Raw genomic sequence first — 20,807 nt, forward strand, 5'->3', positions numbered from 1 at the left:
TTGAACCTTGAAAGGTATTTTTGCCAGAAGCAAAGCAGGTTTAATCTTGTTTTGCTGCAGTTGTTTTGTTGCTTGCTATGTTCTGCCAAGTATTGTGGGCAAGCAATGCTTCCAACTCTCTTTGTTCTATTAGCACTTAATAAAACTATCGTGACGCAACAAGTTTTTTGCCTCTTTCTTGACTTCTGAAAGAACATTGGATCAAAACATCAGGATCCAACAAACGTGTAGCGACACTGCTGGTCTGCCCCCAGCACATCCATACGTGTATTTGTTGTTAACACAAACGATGCATTTCACTGTATGCTTCCATTTACATGTGATAAATACATCTGAATCCAAAGTGGAAATACCCATTCATGCTTGCTTTAACTCTGAATTGCCACATTTTCTGATAACTGTGGTGGTTGTCCATCACGTCCGACAGTGACAGCAAACCTGTGTGGGAGAGTTTTCAAAGTGGAAAAGCCACTGCACTAGGGCAGTTCCACACTGCCCCTTCAACTCCTCCCTCACTACCATTCAGGGCCCCCAACGTTTCTTCCAGGTGAGGGGGCACTTCACCTGTGAGTCTGTCGGGGTCATTTACTGTATCCAATGCTCCCGGTGTTGCTGAGCACATACAGTCAGTCCACCAGAAGCAGGATCTCCCAGTGGCCACCCATGTTAATTCCACTTCCCATTCCTTTTCCGACATATCCATCCATGGCCTCCTCTACTGTGGCGAAGAGGCCACACTCAGGTTGGAGGACTGTCTGGCTAGCCTCCAACCTGATGGCATAAACATTGATTTCTCAAATTTCCAGAAAGGACCCCCCACCGCACAGCTCCTTCACCATTCCCCATCCCCTTTTCCCTCTCTCACCTAAGTCCTTGCCTACCCATCACCTCCCTGTGGTGATCCTCCCCCTTTTCTTTCTTCCATGGTCTGCTGTCCTCTCCTATTAGATTCCCCCTTCTCCAGCCCTGTATCTCATTCACCACCAACTTCCTGGCTCTTCACCGCTCCTTCTGTTTCACCTTTCACCTTGTGTTTCTTCCTCCCTTCCCCCACCTTCTTTCTCTGACTCTTCATCATTTTTCTCCAGTCCTGCTGAAGGGTCTCAGCCCGAAACATCGACTGTACGCTTTTCCATAGGTGCTGCCTGGCCTGCTGAGTTCCGCCAGCATTTTGTGTGTGTTATTTACACTACCCCACTACTTTGTTCTCTTTTTACATTACTTTTTATTCTTATATGCTGTAATTCATAGTTTTTATTATTATGTATTGCAGTGGGCACATGGCCAAGTGGTTAAGGCATTGAACTAGCGACCTGAAGGTCGTGAGTTCGAGCCCCAGCCGAGGCAACGTGTTGTGTCCTTGAGCAAGGCACTTAATCACACATTGTCCTGCGACGACACTGGTGCCAAGCTGTATGGGTCCTAATGCCCTTCCCTTGGACAACATTTTAATTTCTTAATTATAAAAATCAAAAATGTGTCTTTTTCTGCAGCTTATTAAACTGAATAGCAGCCTGCAACATTTTATCTCAGGGTAATAGTGTTACCCTGTGATGAACAAACAAAAATACTCAACTTACTCTCCTTAGCTGAAAGACTGCAAGCCACCAAATTATTCTCCCTGCTCCTTTAATGTAACAGATACCTGTTGAATTGAAGTATTAAAAGTATTGCAGCTGGAGATCTAACTTATACAGTGGATTCCAGTTAACTGGGACACATCGGGATCAGTACACTTTAGCCTAATTAAGCGGTCAATTAGCCGAAGTTTCATTGAAATACTTAAAAATGTATTAAAAAGACAAACCACTGTTTAACTGAGTAACAAATTATGAAATTAAATGAAATACAGAACAAATACAGAAACAAATTAGAACATAATTTATATTACTGATGTTTGTCCGTCTCATCTGACGATGACAGGAAACCTGTGTGGCAGAGTTTTTAAACTGGGGCAGTGCGACTCTTTCGACCTTGGAAGTCTAGGTACAGCGGTACAAGTAGTCGCCACAACTGGTGTCTTTCTTGGTTACAGTGGATGACCATGACTTCTCCTGTGCCTCATCGTGCTGTTTGCTCTCCATGAAGTGTCACAGAGGGGTCATCCTGGCCACCGGATCTCACTGTAGATTTCTTCCGCTCAGTCAGCTGGAGCTGAATTCACATGCTTGGTCAGGCAGGTCCCAATTTCACTGGGGTATGAGACCCATTAGCTACGCTCGCATGGTTTAGCCCGCCTATCAAAGCTGTGTACCAGGGAGTGGCCGCTATTGTATGCAAACAGTTACTTGAAGCAACAGGTGAGAGCTGAGTGTCCGATGGGGATCAAAGATAACATTCAAAATGACCATCAAGTTCTTCATAGTCCCTAACTTGTCGAAGTAGTGAAATTGTTTCTTTTTCACTCCCGGCCGTTTATGGCATCTCCAAACCTGAATGCTTAAAACCACAGTGAGCAAAACAGTTCTGAATTGTCTTACTGCTTATTTCTTGCCAACTATCAGTGACACAAATCATTGCCACACAAGTGCATGTGACTGACGTAACTTAAAAACTGTCCTGCAACAGTCTCCTGTAATTAAACAGCACAGTGTCCCAAATAAATGAAGGAAACCCCAACAATTTTGTCAATTAGTTTTTGTTCTTGAAGAGTTGTCCCAAATAACCAATGGCCCAATTAACCAGGATCCACTGTATGCAGCTCATACCGACGACTGATTGGGAATGCACACAGAATGCTAGAGGAACTCAGCAGGTCAGGAAGCATCTATGGAAAGGAATAAACAGTTGATGTTTTGGGCTGAGACCCTTTATTGGGACTGGAAAGGAATGAAGAAGAAGCCAGAATAAGATGGTGGGCCAAGGTGAAGGAGGACAAGTTGGCAAGTGATGGGTGAGACCAGGTGAGTGGGAAGGTGCGTGGTTGGGGGAGACAGGATGAATTACAGAGTTAGGGGACAGGAGGTGGAAGATGTAAGGGGCTGAAGAAAGAATCTGATAGGAGAAGGCAGTGGACCATGGAACAAAGAGAAGGAGGAAGGGGCACTAGAAAGAGGTGATGGGCAGGTGAAAAGAGAAGGGGTGAGAGGGTAACCAGAATGGGAATGGAAAAAGGGAAGGGAGGGGGTATTAATTACTGGAAGTCGGAGAAATTGATGTTTATGCCACCAGGTTGGAGGCCACCTGATGGAATCAGGTGTTGCTTCTCCGAGCTCAGTGGAGGCCATGGATTGACACATCAGAATGGGAATGGCAAGTTGTCTCTTGCCCTCCACCTTCTTAACCATATAACAATTACAGCACGGAAACAGGCCATCTTGGCCCTTCTAGTCCGTGCCAAACTCTTACTCTCACCTAAAAAAGGTAGTAGGGATAGTCCGGGCAATTATAGATCAGTGAGCTTTACGTCTGTGGTGGGAAAGCTGTTGGAAAAGATTCTTAGAGATAGGATCTATAGGCATTTAGAGAAACATGGTCTGATCAGGGACAGTCAGCATGGCTTTGTGAAGGGCAGATCGTGTCTAACAAGCCTGATAGAGTTCTTTGAGGAGGTGACCAGGCATATGGATGAAGGTAGTGCAGTGGATGTGATCTACATGGATTTTACTAAGGCATTTGACAAGGTTCCACACGGTAGGCTTATTCAGAAAGTCAGAAGGCATGGGATCCAGGGAAGTTTGGCCAGGTGGATTCAGAATTGGCTTGCCTGCAGAAGGCAGAGGGTGGTGGTGGAGGGAGTACATTCAGATTGGAAGGTTGTGACTAGTGGTGTCCCACAAGGATCTGTTCTGGGACCTCTACATTTCATGATTTTTATTAATGACCTGGACGTGGGGGTAGAAGGGTGGGTTGGCAAGTTTGCAGATGACAAAGGTTGGTGGTGTTGTAGGTAGTGTAGAGGATTGTCGAAGATCGCAGAGAGACATTGATAGGATGCAGAAGTGGGCTGAGAAGTGGCAGATGAAGTTCAACCTGGAGAAGTGTGAGGTGGTACACTTTGGGAGGACAAACTCCAAGGCAGAGTACAAGGTAAATGGCAGGATACTTGGTAGTGTGGAGGAGCAGAGGGATCTCGGGGTACATGTCCACAGATCCCTGCAAGTTGCCTCACAGGTAAATAGGGTAGTTAAGAAAGCTTATGGGGTGTTAGCTTACGTAAGTCGAGCGATAGAGTTTAAGGGTCGCGATGTAATGATGCAGCTCTATAAAACTCTGGTTAGGCCACACTTGGAGTACCGTGTCCATTTCTGGTTGCCTCACTATAGGAAGGATGTGGAAGCATTGGAAAGGGTACAGAGGAGATTTACCAGGATGCTGCCTGGTTTAGAAAGTATGCATTATGATCAGAGATTAAGGGAGCTAGGGCTTTACTCTTTGGAGAGAAGGAGGATGAGAGGAGACATGATACAGGTGTACAAGATAATAAGAGGAATAGATAGAGTGGATAGCCAGCGCCTCTTCCCCAGGGCACCACTGCTCATTACAAGTGGACATGGCTTTAAGGTAAGGGGTGGGAAGTTCAAGGGGGATATTAGAGGAAGGTTTTTTACTCAGAGAGTGGTTAGTGCGTGGAATGCACTGCCTGAGTCAGTGGTGGAGGCAGATACACTCGTGAAACTTAAGAGACTACTAGACAGGTATATGGAGGAATTTAAGGTGGGGGGTTATATGGGAGGCAGGGTTTGATGGTCGGCACAACATCATGGGCCAAAGGGCCTGTAATGTGCTGTACTATTCTGTGTTCTATGTAGTCTCACCAACCCGCACTCAGCCCATAAACCTCCATTCCTTTCCTGTCCATATGTCTATCCAATTTAACTTTAAATGACAACATTGAACCTGCCTCAACCACTTCTGCTGGAAGCTCGTTCCACACAGCTACCACTCTCTGAGTAAAGAAGTTCCCCCTCATGTTACCCCTAAACTTTTGCCTTTTAACTCTCAACTCATGTCCTCTTGTTTGAATTTCCCCCACTCTCAATGGAAAAAGCCTATCCACATCAACTCTTATCAATCCCTCTCATAATTTTAAGCACCTCTATCAAGTCCCCCCTCAACCTTCTACACTCCAAAGAATAAAGACCTAACTTGTTCAACCTTTCTCTGTAACTTAGGAGATGAAACCCAGGCAATATCTTATTCTTATCCTGGCTTCTGCCCCCTTGCTCTACAGCCTTGAAGAAGGGTCCTGACCTGAAACGTCATCTGTAGATGTTCCTCCAGCATTTTGTGTGTGTTACTCCAGATTACCAGCATCTGCAGAATCTCTCCTGTTAAGGACTGATTGGCAAGAGTTTAATTTAAAATCACCATCTTGCATCACTCCATGATAGTATGTGAGCAGTTCTGGGCCCCTTAATAAAGAAAAGATGTGCTGAGATTGGAGAGGGTCCAGAGCAGATTCATGAGAATGATTCCAGGAATGGAAGGGTTAATGTATGATGGCTCTGGGCCTATACTCACTCGAGTTTAGAAGAATGAGGGGGAATGAGTGAAGAATGAGGTTAGGATTGAAGGTATAGATTCAAAGATTCAAAGATTCAAAAAACTTTATTGTCATTCTAACCGTACATCAGCTCTACAGGGCAGAATGAGACAGCGTTTCTCAGGAGCAGTGCAATCATAACATAACAAACGCAATACTAAATAATAAACATAACAATAAATAGTAAAACACAATAGCCACATGTCAGTTAAAATCAGTTATAAGTGTCCAGTGCAAGTTAAAAGTGTCCAAAGCAGAGTCAGGTGGAGCAGCTATTTAGCAGTCTGACTGCCTGTGGGAGGAAGCTGTTTAGTAGCCTTGTCGTTTTAGTTTTGATGCTCCTGTAACGTTTGCCTGATGGCAGAAGAACAAACAGTTCATGGAGAGGGTGTGAGGGGTCTTTAATGATGTACCGTGTCTTCTGGAGGTATCGACTCTGAAAGAGGTCTTGGACAGGAGGTAGGGAGACCCCAATAACCTTCTCTGCTCCCCTAATCACCCTCTGCAAGGCTTTCTTGTCGACAGCACTGCAGCTGGAGTACCAGACTGTGATGCAAAAGGGCAGCACACTCTCAATCACGCCTCTGTAGAATCGAGTGGATGTGGCTTTTACTTTCTGAGGAGGCTGAAGACAGCTGGACTGCACATCTAGACTCATGTCCTTCTCCAGGTGCACAGTAGAGAGTAGGTGCAAGCCATATCACTGCAGGGTTTGGAAACTGTACTGCACTGAACAGAAAGGCTCTACAACAGGTAGTCAGAACAACCCAACATATCACCAGCACCAGCCTACCCGCCATCAAGGATGTATAAACAGAAAGGTGAAGGAAACGTGCCAGTAACATCATGAGGGATCCCACCCACCCTGCTCATGGACCTCCGCAATCAGGGAGGATGCTACGTCGCATCTATGCCAGGACCACCAGACTCAAAGTCAGTTACAAACGCGAGAAAGGTCTACAGGTGCTGGATATCCAAAGCAACAAATACAAAATGCTGGAGGAACTCAACAAGAATAAGAAGATAGGGGAAGGGGAAGGAGGACAAGCTAGGTGATAGGTGAAACCAGATGGGTGAGGAAGCAGTTGAAGTAGGAAGCTGGATAGATAGAAAAGGTAAAGGGCTGGAGAAGAAGGAATCAGTTGGGATAGGAGAGCGGACCACGGGAGAAATTGAAGGGGGGGGCACCAGGGGGAGGTGATAGGCAGGTGAGGAGAAATGGTAAGAGACCAGAGTGGGGAACTGAAGAAGAGGGAAAAGGGAGAAGTAGAAAATTACTGGAAAGAGAAATCGATATTCATGCCATCAATTTGGAGGCGACCGAGATGGAATATGAAGTGCTGTTCCTCCACCCTGAGCGTGGCCTCATAGTGGCAAAAACATTTACTTTCCCGAAGCAGTAAGGCTGATCAACACCTCCGCCTGCCAACTTCACCACTACCTTAGAGCTAGAGATAGAGTCACCTTATGTACAGACACTACTGTGCCTAGTATCACTTTATGGACATACAATCAATTTATGTATATAAGCTATCTTATATATTTATGTTTATTGTGTGTTTTTATTATTATTGTGTTTTGATCCTATTGTGTTTTCTCGTGTAGTATCGGATCCCGAGTAACAATTATTTTCTCTTTTACATTGTATACTGGAAATGGCATTAAACAATCTTGAGGATAACTATTCCCTGATCAGGTATAAGAGAAAATAGGAAGTAAATACAGGCAACACGGCAGCGTAGTGGTAGCCAGCTGTAAGACTGAGGTTCATTTCCCTCTGCTGTCTGTAAGGAGTTTGTACGTTCTCGCCGTGACTGCGCGTGGTCCCTCTACTTTCCTTCCACATTCCAAAGACATAGAGGTTAGGACTAGTATGTTGTGCATGTTATATTGGCACCAAAAGCATGGCAACACTTGCTGGCTGCCCAGCAAAATCCTTGCAGATTTGATTTGAACAAATGAGGCATTTCAATGTATTTTCCAATGTTTTGATGTACATGTGTCACATGTTTTACATGTGACAAATAAAACTAACTTTTTAAAATTTTTTCATGCTATTATAGTACCAGTGACACAGGTTCAATCTGCCGCTGCCTGTAAGGAGTTTGTACGTTCTCCTTGTGACTCATGAGTTTCCTCCAGGGGCTCTGCTCTCCTCCCACATTTCAAGGGCCGACACGTTAGTTGGTTAATTGGTCACATGGGTGTAGGTGGACAGCATGGGCTCATTGGGCTGGAAGGGCCTGTTACCATGGTGTGTCTCTAAATAAATTAAAAAATACCATCTCTGCTGTCTATGCCTGATCATTCTTGAGCAGTGCATGCCAGAGTAGGTTTCAGTGTGAATAATTCTTACACAGATAAAATGGCCATGCAGTACAGTACAGTACCTATGTGCAGGGAAAAGTAGACATCATGAATCAACACTTTCAGCATGCCATCTGCACTCCATCCACAAAAAACAGAGTTTCCTGGTGGCCAACCACTTCAATTCCTTTCCCCATTCCCATTCCGACATGGCCTCCTCTTCTGTCACAATGAGGCCACGTTCAGCTTGGAAGATGAACACCTCATATTCCACCAAGGTAGCCTCCAACCTGATGGCATGAACATTGATTTCTCTTTCCAGTAATTTTTTCCCTCTCCTCATTCCCTCTTCTTCATTTCTCCACTCTGACCTCTTACCTATTCTCCTCACCTGTCTATCACTTCCTCCTGGTTTCCCTCCTCCTTCAATTTCTCCCATAGTCCACTCTCGTCTCCTAACAAATTCCTTTTTCTCCAGCCCTTTACCTTTTCCACCTATCACCTCCCAGCTTCTTACTTCATTCCACCCCCACCCCCACCACCTGGTCTCACCTATAACCTGCCAGCCTGCCCTCCTTTCCCTCCCCCCACCTTCTTACTCTGGAACCTTCCCCTTCTTTTCCCATCCTGGTGAGGGGTCTTGGCCTGAAACAGCGACTATTTATTCCTCTCCATAGATGCTGCCTGACCTGAAGAGTTCCTTCAGCATTTTGTGTGTGTTGCTCTGAATGAGGAGACGTTATGAAGCTTGTGGGTCTGGCAGAGAACTGTGAAAGAATTGTTTTGGGTGAAGGATCCAGCCAGATGTTTGAGCCAGGTTTATACAATATATGAGCTTAATGCAACAGCTCCATAGAGGTGTAGGAAGTATCGACATCTGGAAAGAATATAAGTACAAAGTTGCTCCAGCACTCTTGTCGTGGAAAAGAATCAAGATGTTGGAGTGAGTCAGACATTTTTTTAAATAAAACTGTGCAACATGTCTCCCGTAATGCTTTATAACTGAATTGTTAACCTAGGCTGCACCAGTAATGGAGAGATGTTACCTCTCTCTCTCGTACTTGGACTAATGTGAGAGGTGTTGGGCTCCTTATCTAACAAAAGATGTGCTGGCATTGGAAAGGGTCCAGAGGAGGTTAACGAGAATGATTCCAGGAATTAAAGCGTTAATTTATGAAGACTGTTTTAAGGTTCTGGGGCTGTACTCAATGGAGTTTAGAAGAATGAAGGGCAATCTCATTGAAACCTATCGAAGATTGAAAGGCCTAGGTAGAGTGGATTTGGAGAGGATGTCTACAGTGGGAGAGTCTCGGAATAAAGGGCACAAACTCAGATAAGTGGGACGTCCAGTTAGAATATAGATGAGGAGGAAATTTTAAAAATAAACTTGTAGAACCAGCCTTACAAAATCCTTTATAGAATCAAAATTAGAATCGGGTTTAATATCACTGGCTTACGTCATGAAGCTTTTAGAAATAAATAGTCAGATAGAACACAGAAATCTACAGCACATTACAGACCCTTCGGCCCACAATGTTGTGCTGACCTACTCCAGAAACTGCCTAGAATTTCCCTACCGTATGGCCCTCTATTTTCCTAAGATCCGTGTACCTACCTAAGACTCTTTTAAAAGACCCCATTGTATCCACCACTACCACCTTTGCTAGCAGTGCATTCCACACACCCACCATTCTCTGTGAAAAACTTACCTCTAATACCCCCCCCCCCACCGTATCTACTTCCTAGCACCTTAAAACTATTCCTCCTCATGTTAGCCATTTCAGCCCTGGGAACAAGCCTCTGGCTATCCACACAATCAATGCCTCTCATCATCTTATACATGTCTACCAGGTCACCTCTCACCCTCGGTCGTCCAAGCAGAAAAGGCCAAGTTCACTTAACCTATCCTCAGAAGGCACCCTCTCCAATCCAGGCAACATCCTTGTAAATCTCCTCTGCACCCTTTCTTTGGTTTCCACATCCTTCCTGTAGTGAGCTGAACACAGTACCCCAAGTGGGGTCCAGCTAAAGTCTTATATAGTTGTAACATTACCTCACGGTTCTTGAACTCAATCCCACGATTGATGAAGGCCAACATACCATACGCCTTCTCAACAACACTGTCAACCTGCGCAGTAGCTTTTAGTGTCCAATGGATACAGACCCCAAGATCTCTATGATCCTCCACAATGCCACCAGTCGTACCATTAATACTATTTTCAGTCTTCAAATTTGACTTACTAAAATGAACTTCTTTACACTTATCTGGGTTGAACTCCACATGCCACTTCTCAGCCCAATTCTGCATCCTACTGATGTCCTGCTGTAACCTCTGACAACCCTCCAGACTATCTACAACACAGCCAACTTTTGTGTCATCAACAAACTTACTAACCCACCCTTCTACTTTATCATCCAAGTCATTTATAAAAATCACAAAGAGGAGGGGTCTGAGAACAGATCCCTGTGGAACACCACCGGTCACTGCCCTCCATGCAGAATACGATTCATCTATAACCACCCTTTGCCTCCTGTGGGCAAGCCAGTTCTAGATCCAAAAAGCAAGGTCTCCTTGGAGTCCATGCCTCCTTACTTTCTCAATAAGCCTTGCATGGGGAACCTTATCAAATGCCTTACTAAAATCCATATACACCACATCTACTGCTCTACCTTCATCAATAAGTTTTGTTATATCCTCAAAGAATTCAATCAGGCTCGTAAGGCACGATCTGCCCTTGACAAAGCCATGCTAACTATCCCTAATCAGATTATGTCTCTCCAAATGCTCATAAATCCTGCCTCACAGGACCTTCTCCAACAACTTGCCCATCACTGAAGTCAGACTCACTGATCTATAATTTCCCAGGTTATCTCTACTCCCTTTCTTGACCAAGGGAACAACATTTGCAACCCTTCAATCTTCTGGTATTTCTCCCACCCTCACTGATGATGCAAAGACCATTGCCAAAGGCTCAGCAATCTCCTCCCTTGCCTCCCACAGTAGCCTGGGGTATATCTCATCCAGTCCCAGCAACTTATCTAACTTAATGCTTTCCAAAAGCTCCAGCACATCTTCTTTGTCTATATGCTTAAGCAATTCAGTCCGCTGTAAGTCATCCATACAATTGCCAAGGTCCTTTTCACTGGTGAATACTGAAGCAAAGTATTCATTAAGTACCTCCGCTACCTCCTCCGACTCCATGTACACGTTCCCACTGTCACACTTGATTGGTCCTATTCTCACACAGTTTATCCTCTTGCTTTTCACATACTTGTAGAATGCTTTGGAGCTCTCCTTAATCCTTCCCACCAAGGCCTTCTCATGGCCCCTTCTAGTTTCCTAATTTCATTCTTAAGCTTTTTCCTGACAATCTTGTTATTTTCTAGAACTCTGTCAGTACCTAGATTCTTTAACCTTTTCTTTTCTTCCTAACTACATTTTCCACATCCTTTGTACACCATGTTTCAGTTTAAGAATTAGGGGTAGGCCACTTAGAACGGAGTTGAGGAAAAACTTTTTCACCCAGAGAGTGGTGGATATATGGAATGCTCTGCCCCAGAAGGCTGTGGAGGCCAAGTCTCTGGATGCTTTCAAAAAAGAGATGGATAGAGCTCTTAAAGATAGTGGAATCAAAGGTTATGGGGATAAGGCAAGAACTGGATACTGATAGTGGATGATCAGCCATGATCACAGTGAATAGCAGTGCTGGCTCGAAGGGCCGAATGGCCTACTCCTGCATCTATTATCTATTGTCTTTTACCCTACCATCCCTTCCCTGCCTCGATGGAACATACCTATGCAGAACACCATGCAAATGCTCCCTGAACATTTGCCACATTTTTGTCATGCATTTCCTTAAGAACATCTGCTCCCAATTAATGCTCTCAAGTTTCTGCCTCATAGCATCATATTTCCCCCTACCTTAATTAAATGTTTTCCTAAATTGTCTGCTCCTATCCCTCTTGAGTGCTATGGTAAAAGAGATAGAGTTGTGATCACTACCTCCAAAATGCTCTCCCACTGAAAGATCTGACACCTGACCAGGTTCATTTCCCAATACCAGATCAAGTATAGCCTCTCCTCTAGTTGGCTTATCTACATGTTGCGTCAGGAAATCTTCCTGAACACACCTAACAAACTCTATCCCAGTCAATATTAGGAACGTTAAAATCACCCATTACGACAACCCTATTATTATTGCACCGTTCCAGAATCTGCCTCCCTATCTGCTCCTCGATGTCCCTGTTACTACTGGGGGAATCTATTAAAAACACTCAGTGGAGTTATTGCCCCCTTCCTTTTTCTGCCTTCCACCCACACTGATTCAGTAGACAATTCCTCCATGACTTCCTCCTTTTCTGTAGCCATGATATTATTCTTGATTAGCAATACTACACACCCCACCTCTTTTAATTCTCTCCCTATCCTTTTTGAAACATTTAAAGCCCAGCACACTCAGCAGCCATTCTTGCCCTGGAGTCATCCAGGTCTCTGTAATGGCCACACGTCATGGTTCCACGTATTGATCCATGCTCTAAATTCATCCGCCTTGTTTATGATACTCCTTGCATTAAAATAGACACATCTCAAACCATCTGGCTGACTGCTTCTTTGCTCTATCATTTTCCTATCCTTCCTCACAAACTCCCTACAAGCTGTCTGTACTTTGTGTGCCAACCTCCCCATCGTCTGCTTCTTCACTTCAGTCCCCACCCCCCCTAAAAATCTAGTATAAGCCCTCCAGTTCAGGTGCAACCCATCGCATTTGTACAGCTCACCCCTTCCCCAGGAAATGTTCCAATGATCCAAGAACTTGAAACCCTGCCCTCTGCACCATTTCCTTAGCCATTCATTCATCTGAGCTATCTTCCTATTCTGACTGTGAAGACCTCTACCCCTCTCCTGCCTCTGCCATTGGAACCAACATGTACCACAACCTCTGTGTGCTCACCCTCCCCTTCAAGAATATTCTGCAACCGCATAGAGACATCCTGGACCCTAGCACCTGGGAAGCAACACACTATCCTGGCATCTCTTTTGCTGTCGCAGAATCTCCTATCTGTCCCCCTCACTATTGAGTCTCCTACGACTATTGCTCCACCTGACTTCACCCTACCCTTCTGAGGCTCAAAGCTGACCATAGTGCTATTGGTCTGGCTGTTGCTGCCTTGCCCAGATAAGTCAACCCCTCATCAGTAACCTGTTGCTGAGGGGAATGGCCCTTGGGGGACCCTGCACTGACTTTATTCTCCCTTTACCTCTCTTAGTGTTCACCCATTCACTCCCCAAATTCTGCACTCTGGGTGTAACTATCTGTTCAAAAGTCTTATCATCAATTGTATTATCTAGTATTACATTATAAACATTATCTAGCAGCTCCAGCTGCTTAATGTCGTCTTTTAGGAGCTGGGGTTGGCTGCACTTCCAGCAGGTGTAGTCATCAGGTTCCATGAATTCCCACATCCTACAAGAGGAAAATTCCACTGCCATATCTGCCATCCTGCTTGTACTGTACAATAAGCAACCAAGACCAAATCAGCAATAACTAAAGGAAAAACCTACCCTTCTTAACCTGTTTTTTTGGCCTCAGCCTCTTCTCATTAATGCCTCTTGAGTCAAAGCCTCTAAGTTCCCACTTGGTCTTTAGCCCCCACTATAATGATGGTGGTTCTGCTAGACTCTCTCTCCCTCTCTCTGTTATGCTTTAAAAAATAAGAAAAAAACCCCACGCAAGGAGAAAGAACTCAGTGGGTTTGGTGGTGCTCCGCCTGCCTTCTGCTGTTGCCATTGCCTCTAGTGTACATCGGTTCATTTTCCATTCAGAAATCTGAAGGCAGAGCCTTGATGGTAGTAATGAGAAGAGGGCATGTCCTGGGTGATGGGGGCCCCTAATGATGGATGCAACCTTATAAAGCATTGCCTTTTGAACTCATTTGTTAACCTATACTGCACCAGCCAGAGGGATGTTACCTCTCATGTCAGACATGTGGCTGGAGTGAGTCAGTCTGTTAAGACCACCGTTCAGGAGAACTCAACATAGAAGCTTCTTTCCCCATGGTACTGCTCACCCTTTTCACTGCTGACCCTCGATGAGGACTGGTATGTGTTCAGTCCACTTCCCCTTCCTGTAGTCCGCAATCAATTCCTTGGTCTTACTGAAGTTTTGTACAAAGTTCTTGATGTGACACAACTCAACCATTCCTCCATTCTAACAATTTTACAGGAGTAACCATTTAATCATTATATGTATGGTCACTTAGATCAAACACTGACATTTAACCGGCTCTTACGCAGCTTATTAAAGATCAATAAAATACTTCAGTGTTTTCATCTAGTTCCCATCTAGCTCCCAATCCCCATTCTAACTACTTTCTACAGGAAGCTCCATCAAGAGTGTCCTATCTGGCTGCATCATTGTGTGGTACAGATGCTGCAAGGCATTGGACAGCAAGGCACTACAGAGGACAGTAAAAGCTACCAAGAAGATCACCAGGCTCTCTCTCCTCCCTATTTGCGACATTTACTGGGAGTGTTGTACACGAAGCCCTCAAAGCATTGTTGAGGAGATACAGGAGCATCAGGACTAGGTCTGTCAGAGTGGGTAACAGCTTGTTCCCCAGGCTGTAAGACTAATGAGTACCCTGCGACCACGAAGGAATTGTCATTAGATCAGTGAGCTGTTTACTGTTTACCTGTGCAGTACACTACATGCATTTTGAATTATATTTTATTAACTTATTTATGTTACTATTTTGGTTTATGTGCTGTGTGTGACATGTTTTGTGGGTGCACCGTGGTCTGGAAGAATATTGTTTTGTTTGGTTCTACATATGTGTACAGTCAGATAACAATAAACTTGAACATGAAGCCTGGAATGAAATGCGTTCTTTTCAGTAACAATCAACACTGCAAGGATGTCCTGCAAATGTCACTATACATTCTGGTGCTAACATCATATGCCCACCATGCTCGGCAGAACAACACAAACAAGAACAATGACTGCACAGCAAGATAGCAGTAAAACCAAAACAAAACACCCCAACACACACACACACACACACACGCACACACACACACACATATACCCCTGGGGCCTTCATCTACTCCAGTCCTTGGCCCCGGACTTGCAGACTTCTGACCTCTGGACACACCGACCCACAGGCTTCAACCTTTGGGCCTTGATGTCCAGACTCAGCAAATTCAGTTTTCATTGCTGGCTTTCAGTTTAGGTGTTAGGATCTCAACAAACATTTGAGAGCAGTTTTAGCAAGGGTGAAACAGGATGTGACCCTCTACACCATGTATGGCAGTAAGAGCACTGGAAAGGATGAGCAATTTCAACTTCCTTGGTGTCAACACCTCTGAGGATCTACCCTGAGTTCAATTGCAAAGAAAGCACAACAGTGGCTATATTTTATTGGGGTTTGGTATGTCACTAAAGACTCTCACAAATTTCTACGGATGTACCACTGCCTTGTGGGTATCTTCGGGAGAAGAGAAGGCTAAGGAGTAAACCCTACACAAATCCGGAGTGGAGCCCCTACGGCGGTTGGATGACGTATCACGTCACCTCCCGGCAGCTCCTGCAGCCAAGCTGATGCTAAATGAACTGCTTTGCATTCCTTTGGACCACATCCGCGAGGCCGAGAGGGGGATCTTGATGTCTGGGCAGCCCAGACGGGCGCATCCATTGTCTACTTAGACAGATGGAGCCATGATGACCATGGAGAGTATTTTAACTGGTTGCATCACTGTCTGCTATGAAGAGGCCATTGCACAGGATTGGAAAAAGCTGCAGAAAGTTGTAAACTCAGCTAACTTCATCATGGGCACCAGCCTCCCCAGCATCGAGGATAACTTCAAAAGGCGACGCCTCAAATCGACAGCCTCCATCATTAAGGACCCCCATCACCCAGGACATTGCGCGGGGTGCTGGTGTTAAAAATATTCACCCCCTTACACTGCTGAGGTTGCTGACCAGGTACAGGTCACGAAAGTATCCCAGACAAGTCCACAGATGTTGTGACTGACTCAAACTACGCCACATGGAAGCTGTAACTGGGGCATATAAAAGTATTTATATTTATTCACACCGTTAACCCCCAGGAGAGAGAGAGTCCAGGAGATACCAGTGGGTGGTGAATCTGTGGAATTCATTGCCACAGAGGACGGTGGAGGACAAGTCAATGGGTGTACTTGAACTGGAGATTGATAGGCTCTTTATTAATCAGGGAGTCAAAGGTTACGTGGATAAGGCAGGTACGTTGGGCTGAGATGGATAAGTAGTCAGTCATGATTAAATGGCGGAGCAGATTCAATGAGCCAAATGGTCTAATTCTGCTCCTATGTCTTATGGTCTTTTACAATGCTGACAATAATATTTACGTAGGCATTTGCCAATTCCCTGAATCCCATGGGCTCTTACTTGTGGGCCAGTCTTCTATGTGGGACCCTGCCAAGAGCCTTATTGAAGTTCACACTGCAGACATGAACTCCATAACCCCTGTGGACACATGTAGTCGAATCCATGAAGAATGCCATGTAACTTGTTAGACAGTATCTCCCCTTTACAAATCCTTGCTGTCTCCCCTGGTACAGATCAGTCCTGTCCCTCACCAGTGGCGGAATGGATGAACAGTTTCCAGTTCCAACTTTTCTATCATCCATAAAGTTTGGGAAGGAGAAGTTGAGGGAACACACACTAGTATCTTTGAGGGACCAGTGGTAGAACGGATGAGCAGTTTCAAATTCCTGGGTCTCAACATCTCTGAAGATCTATCCTGCGTCCAACATATTTATGCAATTACAAAGAATGCACAACAGTGGCTGCATTTCATCAGAAGATTGAGGAGACTGAGTATGTCACCAGATGTATCATGGAGAGCATTCTAACTGGATACATCGCTGCCTGGTATGTAGGGGCCACTGCAAAGGATCAGAAAACGTTGCAGAAAGTTATACTTATACTTTATAGTCGCCAAACAATTGATACTAGAACGTACAATGATCATAGCGATATTTGATTCTCTGCTTCCCGCTCCCTGGATTACAAATCAATAGTAAGTATTAAAAATTTAAATTATAAATCATAAATAGAAAAATGGAAAGTAAGCTAGCGCAAAAATACCGAGATGCAGGTCCGGATATTTGGAGTGTGCGGCCCAGATCTGGGTCAGGATCCGTTCAGCAGTCTTATCACAATTGGAAAGAAGCTGTTTCCAAATCTGGCTGTACGGGTCTTCAAGCTCCTGAGCCTTCTCCTGGAGGGAAGAGGGACGAAAAGTGTGTTGTCTGGGTGGGCCGTGTCCTTGATTATCCTGGTAGCACTGCTCCGACAGCGTGCGGTGTAAAGTGAATTCAAGGATGGAAGATTGGTTTGTGTGATGTGCTGCGCTGCGTTCACGATCTTCTGCAGCTTCTTCCAGTCTTGGACAGGACAACTTCCACACCAGGTTGTGATGCACCATAGAAGAATGCTTTCTACGGTGCATCCATAAAAATTAGTGAGGGTTTAGGGGACAGGTCAAATTTCTTTAGTTTTCTCAGGAAGTAAAGGCGCTGGTGGGCCTTCTTGGCAATGGACTCTGCTTGGTTGGACCAAGTCAGGTCATTTGTGATATTAACCCCTGTTCCACTTGCGCACCACCGATGTAAATTGGGTCGTGCGGTCCGCTACTCCTTCTGAAGTCAACAACCAATTCCTTCGTCTTGCTGACGTTGAGGGATAGGTTATTGTCTTCACACCATGCCACCAGGTTCTTAATTTCCTCTCTGTACTCAAACTCATCATTACCTGAGATACGGCCTACAATTGTTGTGTCATCAGCAAACTTATATATTGAGTTCGATGGAAACTTGGCTACACAATCATGGGTGTACAGTGAGTACAGCAGGGGGCTGAGTACACAGCCTTGTGGGGCACCGGTGCTCAGAATGATTGTAGAGGAGAGCTTGTCCCCTATTTTTACAGCCTGGGTCCTGTCTGTGAGGAAGTTGTAAACTCTGCCAACTCCATCATGGGCACTAGCATCCCCAGTATCGAGGAAATCTTCAAAATGTGATGCGTCAAAAAGACAGCACCCATCATTAATGACCCCATAACTCAGGACATGCACTCTTCTCATTGCTATCATCGAGGAGGTATCAGACCATGAAGACACACACTCAACATTCAGCAATAGCTTCCCTCCCCTGAACTCAGATTTCTAAATGGACAATGAACCCACGTACACCACCTCACCTTTTTATTTGCTTATTATAATTTGTACTTTATAGTCTTTTAATAATAAACTAGAATGTACTGCTGCTGCAAAACAACAAATTTCAGGACAAATGCCAATGATATTAAACCTGATTCTAGTTCTGATTCTGACAGTGCGCGTTAGACAAGCATAAAACTTCCTCTATACAGTCCTTTCACACAGTCCCAGGACGGAATCAATTCAAGTTGAATACAAAATAAAGCCCCCTCTGAATAGATTAAATTTATTTGTCATATGTACATCAAAAGATCAAAACATGCAGTGAATTGCATCGTTTGTGTCAATGACCAACACAATCTGAGAATGTGCTGCAGGCAGCCAGCAAGTGTCACCACACTTCCAGCACCAACACAGCATGCCCACAACTTACTAGCCCTATTCCGTACATCTTTGGAATGTGGGAAGACACCGGAGCACCTGGAGGAAACCCATGCTATCAAAGGAAAAACAGATTCCTTACAGACAGCATAAATTTCCAGGGACCATTAATGAATTCCTGATGATGGGTCATGGCCCAAAATTTCAATCATCTATTCATTTCCATAGATGCAGCCTGACCTACTCAGTTCCTCCAGCATTTTGTGTGTGATGTTTTGGATTTCCACCACCTGCAGAATCTCTTGTGCTTATGATCTGTTGCCAATAATCGTGAGGAGGATAGGTCCCTCCATACCCCTTCCATCCATGCACTGATCCAAATTTTTCTTAAATGTTGAAGTCAAACCTGCATCCACCACTTCCACTGGCAGCTCGTTCCACAGTCCTATCATCCTCTGAATGAAGAAGTTTTCCCTCATGTTTCCCTTGAACATTTCACATTTCACCCTTAACCCATGACCTCTAGTTGCAGTCGAACGCAATCACAGTGGAAAATGTCTACTTGAATTTTCCCTGTCTACACCCCTCATAATTTTGTATAACTCTATCAAATCCGCCCCCCCTAATCTTCTAATGTTCTAAGGAATAACGTCCTAACCTATTCAACCTCTCCCTATTACTTAGGTCTTCAAGTCCTAGCAACATCCTTGTAAATTTTATCTGTACTCTTTCTATCTTATTGACATTTTTCCTGTAGGTAGGTGACCAAAACTGCACACTGTACTCCATTAGGCATCAACAACTTCAACATAACATCCCATCCCCTGCATTCAATACCTTGATTTATGAAGGCCAATGTGCCAAAGTATTCTACCTGTGCAACCACTTTCAAGGAATTACGGACTTGTATTCCCAGATTCCTTTGTTCTGCCTCAGTGCCCTAACGTTCACAGCATGAGACCTACCCTGGTTGGTCCTACTAAAGCGTGACACTTCACACTTGTCTGCATTAAACTCCATTTGCCATTTTCAGCCTATTTTTCCAGCTGGTTCAGATCCTGCTGCAAGCTTTGATAGTCTTCCTTGCAGTCCACTACCAATGTTGGAGTCACCTGCAAATTTGCTGATCCAGTTAACCACATTATCCTCCAGATCGTTGATATATTGTAGGTGATAGACAACAATAGACCTAGCACCAATCCCCGTGGCACCCTACTAGTCACAGGCCTCCAGTTAGAGAGCAAACCATCTATTACCACTCTGTGGTTTCTCCTGCAAAGCTGATGTCTAATCCAATTTACTAACTCATCTTGAATGCCAAGCGACTGAACCTTCTTGATCAGCCTTCCATGTTGGACCTTGTCAAAGGTCTTGCTAAAGTCCATGTAAATAACATCCACTGCCCTGCCTTCATTAACTTAGTTCACTTCCTCAAAAAACTCTTTAAGATTGGTTAGAGCTTATGCACAAAGCCATTTTGACTATCAGTAATCAGTCCCTGTCTGTCCAAATAATCATATATCCGGTCCCTTAGAATACCTTCCATTAACTTTGCCACTACTGGTGTCTGGCTCACTGGCCTATAATTTCCTGGCTTAGGTTTACAGCATTTCTTAAACAATGAAACACCATTAGCTATCCTCCAATCATTCAGCATCTCACTTGTGGCTAAGGATGTTTTAAATATCTCTGCTAGAGCCCCAGCAATTTCTGTACTAACCTCCCACAGAGTCGGAGGGAGCATATTGTCAGACCCTGGGGATTTATCCACCCTAATTTGCCTCAAGACAGCAAGCATCTCCTCCTCTGTAATCTTTACAGGGTCCATGACCTCGCAGTTGCATTTCCTCGCATCTATGGACTCTGTGTCCATCTTCCGAGTATATACAGATGCAAAAAATCCATTTAAGGTTTCCCCCATCATTCGGCTCATGCATAGGTTATCATTCTGATCTTCCAGTCGACCAATTTTGCCTCTTGCAATTCTTTTGAGATCAGATTAGCTTTACTTGTCATATGCACATCGAAACATAGTGAAATGTGTTATGTCAAATCAAATCAGTGAGGATTGCAGTAGGCAGCTGCAACTTTCTAACCTACATCAATGTACAGGCACTTATCCATTCACCTCCTTCCTCACCTTCATTCAGGGTCCCAAACTGTCTTTCCAGGCGAGATGACTCTTCACCTGGGAATCTTTTGGAGTCATCTGTTGCATCTGTAATTCCAAAGAGGCCTCCTCTACATTGGTGACACCCTACATAAATTGAAAAGCTTTTTGTCAAGCACTTCCACTCCATCCACCAAAAGCAGAATATCCCCGTGGCCAAACCATTTTAACTCCTATCCTCATTCCTGTTCTGAATGGCAAAAACACCACATTCTCCTTCCGGTAGTTTTATTTTTCATTTCTTTTTTCTTTACCCTTTCCCTT

Source organism: Mobula birostris, chromosome 4 (genome assembly GCF_030028105.1).
Source record: "Mobula birostris isolate sMobBir1 chromosome 4, sMobBir1.hap1, whole genome shotgun sequence".
Classification (NCBI taxonomy): domain Eukaryota; kingdom Metazoa; phylum Chordata; class Chondrichthyes; order Myliobatiformes; family Myliobatidae; genus Mobula; species Mobula birostris.